We start from the raw sequence: 8,816 nt of genomic DNA on the forward strand, positions 1-8,816 counted from the left end.
GGGCTGTTGATTTTGATTCTTCTTCCCCTTTGTGAAGTTAGAGGATGGCAGACACTGCCCCCATGTAGTTTTTTTTTTTTACCGGATTTTTACTTTGTTTCTGCAGTTTTAATTCTTGCCTTGTGCAGGGTGTTCTCAGCGCTAGGAACTTGTATAAAGTGACTTAGCTGTTAGAGGCCTCCAACTATCTTTGGTTCCATTGTTGGAGGGCTTTGAGCAATGGCTAGTGGACTGTTCCCCTAGCCCTCGAATCCCTTAGTATCAGCAACCAAAACCATACTGAAATAGACACCATCTTTCTACTCCCATTCCAAAGTGGGACACTGCAGGAAGTTTCTCCACTACCTCTCCCATGTCATACCAGGAAATAACAATAAAGACAGGGGTGGTGGGCTCTCCACTAAGGAGGGCTCCGGTATATGAAAGCCACCAGAGCCATTCAAGACAGCATCACTTTCAGGAGAAAAAAAACAACCCTCCATTTTCATTTCCAGCAATATCAAGTCTGCAAGCAGCTAGACTGGGCAGGGTTTTCCGGACAGGAGCTCCAAACATGAAGCCTGCAAACAAACTCCTCCCCATGTGGCCAGAGGGAAGCCAGCACTATAACTGAAGCAGGCAGTCATGAAAGGGTTACTAAGGGTTATTAACCATCCCATAATAGTTGTTTTTCAGAAAAGACTACTCTTGCCACTTTTTGTTCCAACTTTTACAGCACTTCACCATGACTGGTTGAATCCCCAGGTTTCTTGTCTTCTGCTGGCAGGAGGCGGGGTGCAGGCACACTGACTCTGAATCTACCTGCTATCTGACCTTCCTGGGGTGGCAGCAGCGAGCCGTCGCCATTTTTTCAGGGCCGTGCGCAGTATTTTTACAGCTCTGCCCATTTTTTGTTGGGTGCCCAAAAACAGATGGGTGGGCCCAAAAACCCATTCACTAAAATTATGCGGACTGAAGATCCTCCCCTCACTGTTCATGCATATGTATGTCACTCCCTGTAATAAGAGCAAATGTGTCCTGGCTCAGGGAGCTGACAGCCTTAGGTCATGAGACCCTGCCTGTCTCCCAGTTTGCAAACTGTGAATAAACCTTTCTGTTCTTCCAACCCCGTGTCTGGCTGACTTCAATTGGCTAGTCCGCTTGACAAGAACCTACTGGTTGACGGCTTCATAACCAGTTTCTCCTCATTCCCAGGACAGACAGCATCAACCAGGGATGAATAAACCCACAAGCCCCTAGCGTTTTTGCCATGCCAAAGTGTCTTTCTGGCAACCCTGCTCGTTGCACCACACTGTTGTGCCAGGGTTCAAGGTCGCCAACAAGACACAGACCACACACACACACAGTCCATTAGCGCATGAGTAAAATCACTTTACTCACATAGAGAAGAGACAAGATCAGCTTCACTAGTGGGCACCAGTTTCCCACGGCCAGCAGGATCGTCCTCACATGGTCGATGCAGGACAGATGTTCTATGTTCAACCTTCACCCCTCTCATGCTGTAGTCAAGAGACCCCGTCCCCTCCCCACCATGAACAGATAGAGAAGTGGGGTTGGCCAGGTACCACATGGTGTCTGCGCATGTGCAGGGGGAAGGCTTCTCCAACAAGAAGGAACTAGGAGAGACAGAGAGACCCAATTCCCAGCCTCCTTATTAGAGAATGTCTTAGGCAGCCTGGATGGGAGACACAGAGGCCACCCATTCCCCCAACAATTCACATCACATAAAACTAACCATTTTAAAGGGAACACTTCAGTGGCAGTTATCAATCAACTTCTGACTGACAAGTAAATCCTGCTCTCTTCAGGTCTCCCAGGGACAAATGACAGGGTGAGGTGAATCACTGCAGCATGGAGGGATAAAGAGATGTAGAACAAACTGATTTCAATTGAGAATAGTATTGAAGTACTCACGTGAAATCATAATTTCTCAGCTTCCTCGTCATCTGCTCCTTTCTGTAAATTCCCTCAGAGCTCAGCAGGCCCTCAGGACCTCAGCAGCTAGGCCCAACACCAGACCCACTACCCCCACAGGGCCTCTCACTCTGACCTCACGCTCAAAGAGAGGGGTCCCTGGGGTGCTTCTCCCATGGACCAGTCATCTCTCCCAGATCTGCCTGACTCTGAAGTCTGAGTCACAACCCTGGCCTTTTCCCCGCAAAGTCAGTGGGTTTGCTGTTATTCCTATGATCCCAAGGGCCTATCTTAAACCCTGAGGAGAAGAGACAGGCTGCTTGTTTCAAATCATCATTCTTCCAATTACTAGCTATGTAGTCTTGGGCCAGTTGCGGAAACTCTTAGCCTTGATTTCCACATCTGCAAAATAAGGACAATGTTAGTGCCTACCTCGTGGGATTGCTATGAGGAATAAATGAGATGACGCATGTAAAGAACAATTTCCTGCATATAGTAGGTGCTACCACCATAATCCTCACTGTGATTAGTGCAGCAACAAGACATTACTTGCTGCCCACATGACCAGCCTGATGCTGGGGGCTCAATGACCTGCTGGGACCCACCATGGTGGGACATGGAGTGAAGGGTGTGTCAATCTCAGAGAGAGGGGACATGAACAGGTGAAGCAGATTTGAGAGACAGTGAGTTCTGTTTGGAAGCACTGATTTTGAAAATTTGAGAGGACTCCAGGCAGCTGGCTATGGGGTCTGGAATTCAGAAGAGAGGTCTAAGCTGGAATAAAGATGTTTGGTCAGCTGCATGGAAGTGGGACCCATGGGAGCAGATGAGCTAGCCCTGGAGAAATGTGCTGAATGTTGAGAGAAAAGGCCAGTAAAAATCAACTCGAGTCACAGCATCTGCCATAGGTTGAAGTCTTCTTCTGGTCACTTTTGTTGCCTAATAGGCTCCTGGGTGGTATGGGGTTCTTTCTTCAGCCTTACAAATAATACTGTGTGGTGAAGACAGGGTGGGTTCTCAGCCATTGAGAGGCCAGGGCCAGCCATCATGTTCAGGGCACTGCAATGGGAAGATGTTTGACCTCTACCTGGCCCAGGTCATCAGAACCTAGTATGACCCCATGGGATGCCATGCCACCAGCTAGCTGTACAATCCTGAATGAGATGGACAACCTCTCTAGGCTTCGGATGCCTTATTTGTAAAACAACAGGGTTGGACTAGAGAGATGATTTCCAAGAAAATCTCTTCCTGCTGAGAGCCTGAGTGGAAACAGATGTCCTCTCCTGAGTCATGGGAACGTCAGAACCATCAGTACCGTCAGTACCATCTATCCCATGACCTCTAACTCAGGCTTCCAACTCCCCCAGAGGTCTCGGAAGGCAGCATCTTCCCCCATGCCAAACTCGTAGAGTTCCTAGTTTTCATTTCTAAGATGAATCCAAACATTTGAGGCAGTGAGTCTTCACATTTTCTGGGTCATGGACTTCTTTGAGAGTTAAGTATAACCTACAGACCATCTCCTAGAAAGATAGCCAGATAAGCAATATCAAGGCAGGGTTAAGAACATCTGTTTACAGTGATTTTTGTTTTTTGTATGGTATAGAGGAGCCCTGGTGCCACAGTGGTTAAAGCGATCAATTGCTAACCAAAAGGCTGGCAGTTTGAAACCACCAGTGGCTCTGAGGGAGAAAGATGTGGCAGTCTGCTTCTGTAGAGATTTACAGCCTTGGAAACCAGATGGGGTGGCTATGAGTCAGAAACAACTCCATGGCTGTGGGTTTGGTTTTGGGTTTGGGTATGCTGTAGAGAGGTTGCCATGAGTCAGAATCCACTCAACAGCAACAAACAACGTCATGTTGCAATCAGATGGACCTAGGCCCAAATCCTGGCTCTGCTACAATTCACTAAACCTGTGCATGTCTCAGGTTTTGCATATGCAAAATGAGTGTACAAGGGGTTGTTCTGAGGATTAAATAATTCACATAAACCATTTACGAGATGCTTGGCACTTGGTAAATGTTGGCAAGCCCAAATTTACCTGCTTTGCAACCTTCCCTACACTTTAAGGATATCAGTTCCCAGCCTTCACTTCCTAAGGCTGAAGAGACCTCCTTTATAATCTTGTCCTCCCCTCTCCTAGCCCTGTAGCCCTGCCTTCGAAATGTCATCTCCCATATCTGTCCTTCTCTTCTCCAGTCCCACTGCCAGGAAAGCAATGGCTTTGCACCTCAATCTTGTAATCCAACAATGTTGCTGAAATCTCCCGTTAGTTATTTTTACTTTCACTAAGGACATGATCATATTGCTTACAAAATAGCTCCTTTTGTCTCCTTTATTAATGTTTCAATATTATAATCCATGTGTATTTGAATATTTCTCTTTGGAACTGTGAAAACTTATGAGTGTGTAAGTTTATCCATTAGATCCTTATTTTTGTTTCCCTGATTTATCAATTTCTGAGAAAAAAGATTACACTATCTTACTCTAATTCTGAAATTGTCCCGGTTATTCCATCTACGAGTATTACATCTACTTTCCACAACCTGCTTCCACTCACTTCACTCATTGTGGATTGTAGCTAAATGCACTGTTAGACAATATCCAATGTTCTGGGCTGGGGGCTTTTCGTTCTCTCCGGATGTCACCAGCTTCCGGGACACTGACTGCCTCTTCAGCTTTAGCACTCACACTCACTCCTCATCACTACTCCAAAAGCAGACACCTGTGTTCTCTGCTTGACCAAGGTGTGTTATATGATGAAGGGAGGGCTCAACTCACCTGGTTGCTCCTACTGATGTCCTCTACACTACTATCCAAATGTCAGTGGTGCAGGGCCCTCTTTTTTTATTTTGTTATTGTTGAGAATATACACAGTAAAACATATACCAATTCAACAGTTTTTACATGTACCATTTAGTGACACTGATTACATTCTCCAAGTTGTGTAACCATTCTCATCCTCCCTTTCTGAGTTGTTCCTCCCTGATTAACACAAACTCACTGCCCCTTAAGATTCCTATCTTTCAAGTTGATACCATATAGTTATCAATTTGATACCATATAGTTCTTCAAGGCAGACATTTTTTACTAGTTAGCTGAACTATTGTTTGGTTTTAAGAAAACTTGAGGGGGTATTTTTGGTTTAACATCTAAAGATTACCTTAAGGCAATAGTTTCAGGGGTTCATTTAACCTCCATGGCTCCAGGAAGCCTGGAGTCCCTGAAAATTTGAAATTCTGTTCCATATTTCCCCTCTTTTGAACACGATTCTTCTATGGAATCTTTGATCAAAATGTTCAGTAATGACAGGCGGACACCATCCAGTTCTTCTGGTCTCATGGCAAAGGAGGCAGTTGTTCATGGAGGCAGTTAGGCACACACTCCAAATCCTCCTCCTATGCCTGACTTTCCTTCTTCCTCTGTTGCTCCAGGCCAAGAGAGACCAACTCTTGTGCCTTGGATGGTTTGCAAGCTTTTAAGACCCCAGGCACTACTTAACGAACCAAGGGGTAGAACAGAAGCATTAAACATGTTATTAAGCCAATTAACTGGGATCTCCCATTGAAACCATGATGCCTAGGGCCCTCTTGAGTCCCCAAATCCACCCTATGGGCCTAGAATCCCTTCCATTCTTTGCAAAGTCACCCCCCTCCCCATGGTTTGTACCTCCCATCAATCCCATCTGCCTTCCACCTTTAAGGCATTCTTCACAGTTTCTGTTCCACCAAGGGCACTCATTCTTGGTTCCCAACATGGTTATGGATTGTAAATACATATATTTTCTGTCATTTCTAGGGTTTTGGGAGAATAACGGGAGACTTAAGATGTCTCAGTCCAGTCATCGCCCTATTTCTTATATGCCAATGAGCTTCCTAATTTTTGTGGCCTCAAGGTACAGGGCATCGAGCTCCATATAGGCAGTTGTGGATGGCAGGAATGGCATGGTCTTTGGAGTCAAGCAGAACCTGGGCTCCAATTTTCCAGCTTCAATTTTCACAAAACTAAAATGAGTTTATCTTTATCTTAGAGTCACCTGGGAAGATTCATGACATAATGCAGAAAGTGTCTGGCATGGAGTCTTCTCCCTCTTTCTCCCACTTCTGTTTCCCCACTAGCTGGTAAACTCCCCCGCTACACTCTAAGTTTGAAGTGAGTGGTTCAGATCATCAGTGTTTTAAGGGTCAGAAGAGAGAAATATCTCAGGTGTGGGAGTCGGGGGACGTCTGCAAGGGCTTTCTGGAGAAAGACAGGAACAGCAGGACCTAGAAGAGGGATACGACTTGAAAGAAGTGGCGAGAAAAAGGAGGGAATTGCAGGCCAGGGAAGGGGGAGTTCAAGTGGGGAAATGTTGGGGGCATGGCAGGAAACAACAGCATGCCTGTTTAGAGGCAGAGGTCACAGACTCAAATGCCACTAGGGGCCAGACGATAACACAAATGTGTCAGGCAGAGGTGGGGACTGAGTCCTGGAGAGCACACTCAGGAGTGACAGGCAGAACACTGGGCCAAAGGTGCCAAACAGAACGTGGCTGAGGGCCACCAGTTAGCAAACTCTGGTCTGTACGGAGCACCTCATAAAGGAAACGAGACAAGTGAAGGGTGGGAACACCAACAGATGGCACACACAGGGACAACTCCCCATGAGAACAGGGTCCATGTGGGTCTTTGAGCACCTGTATGCTCCCTTAGCCAGGGCCATCCAGGACCCTCGACCTCCCTCCTGGCCTGTCTCGGGAGCTGAAATCCCCCATTAAGACTTTGTTTTTTTAGGTGAGGGTTGTAATGCAAATACCCCTTAAAGAAATATGTTTTATTTTATATATATACACACACACACACATACGCACGTACATACATATATTTACTTTGTGATAAAACATATACAAGATTTTCATTTTAACCATTTTTAAGTTTAAAATTATGTTGTGCAACCATCATCATTATCTACTACCAGAGCTTTTTCATCATCTCAAACAGAAACTCTGTACCAATTAAGTAGTAACTCCCCCCTGGCCCCCTGACCCCTGGTAACCTCTCTTCTACTTTCTGTCTCTGTATATTTGTCTGTTTTAGGTTATTTCCTACAAGTGGGATTAGACAATGTTTGTCCTTCTGTGTCTGGTTTCTCTCACTCAGCATGTTTTCAAGACAAAAGAGTCTTTCTTAGGACTGACCTGAAATTCCCACTCCCTCGGCCAGCAGTCCCTGAGGCCTCCCTCTGCATATAGCCAGGCCCTACACCCAGAAGTTTCCAGGCATGTCCACAGAGTTGTTAGAGGGCCATGTGTGGTGGAGAGCAGCATGGGATCGGAACCTAGGCCCACACTTGGAACAAACAGGCTGACCAGCAGGCCCCAGGGCTGCCAAGTAGCTTGGGAGGACCCCCCCAGACAGGAAAGACAGGGAGTTGAGCAGCCAAAGCTGCTGCTCTGGCGCCACCAGGTGGTCGTGTGCAAACTGCAGCTCCTGGACAGTGGCCTGAGTCCATCTGCTCTACCTCTACTTTCACAGGAGAGAAAACTGAGGTGCAGTCGTCAAGGCCATGTGGCTAGTGAGCTGCAGGTCAGGCTGACAGCTCTGGCCTGCACCTCCTCAGCTCCACTTCTCTCCTGGCTCCTAAATTTTATGTTCCCAAGCATGTTGCTCCCCAGTCAGCTTTGCCAAATCTAGTCAAAGATTTTTTTTTCCCAATCCAAATTGTCAACAGGACTGAGATGCTCCCTAAACAGGGATTTTGGCTCCTACTCGTACACATTTCTGACCTTAAGCGTTATTTCATCACAGCTGGCATGTGCTGGTGTAACGCTTCAGAGCTAAGAAGAAAAGGCGAGTCCGTAGGCGCTGGAGGCCAGGGCTCGGGGCATGTCCTCCCTCTCTGAAGACCGCAGGTCGCCCTCAGCCCAGAACCCAGGACGTAAAACCTGCAAGGGCAGCTGCTGTCAGACCTACCCTGCACTCCCACAGTCGTGTGGGGGCTCGGGGAGGCAGATGGGCAAGTTGAGGCCAAGGTTGGTGGGGGAGCTCCAGGTGAAAGAGGTAGGACACAACCAACGAGCTCCAAGAAGCCTGATGCATCTGAGGGATGTGGTATGAACAGGGCAGGACATGAAGGGTCTTCCTTGAGTGCTAAACTAAGGGGTTCCCACTGTGTTCTCAATGCAATGTGGGCCATCAGCACAGCTCAAGACTGACTCACTCTTGCAGACATCACAGGAGCCTCTAGGGGTCTCCACAACCTACAGACTTTTCAGGCCTTGAGGGCTTTGGGGTTTGAAGTTTGTGGGTGGAGATAAGATTTCCCACCTGCGGGGGTGGTGGAGAGGCTGCCTGGGGTAAGATCCCTATCCTGGCAGATGGCACTCAGGTCCTTGGCCTGACACCCAGGGCCCATCAGCACCTGGGGTGGGGGAGACAGGAAAAGCAGTTGGTCCAGGAGGGCAAGAGGAGAACTTAGGACATCCCACACTCTCTCTCACACACGCCTCTAGTCAATTTCAATGGGCTGTGCTGCCACCTTGTGGCCAAACTAGGAAAAGCAGCAAGGCGGGCAGGAAGGAACCTTGCTCTCTGGTTGTGAGAACCTCCCAGCTCTCCTGAGCTCACCCCTTCGTCCCCTACCTGGGGCTCCCAACATTGAGCCCAGCACCTTGTTTTACAGGACAAGTCTGTTTCCTTGATGTAGCAGCAACTCTCTGGAATAACATCCCTATGCCCTTCAACCCTTCCTCTTGTTTTTTCAGAAGAAACTGTCAGCCTTTGAGGTGACTTGGCCAACGTCGTACAAGTGTAGGGCAAAACCGGCCTCGCTCCCAGTCTCCAGGCTGCCTGCAGTGCCCCTCCCACTGCGCAGGCTGCCTATTGGCTCAGGCTCAGGGCTGAGTTCCCACCAGCCCTCTCCCTGTG

The sequence above is a fragment of the Loxodonta africana genome, chromosome 2 (assembly GCF_030014295.1).
Source record: "Loxodonta africana isolate mLoxAfr1 chromosome 2, mLoxAfr1.hap2, whole genome shotgun sequence".
In the NCBI taxonomy this organism is placed as follows: Eukaryota; Metazoa; Chordata; class Mammalia; order Proboscidea; family Elephantidae; genus Loxodonta; species Loxodonta africana.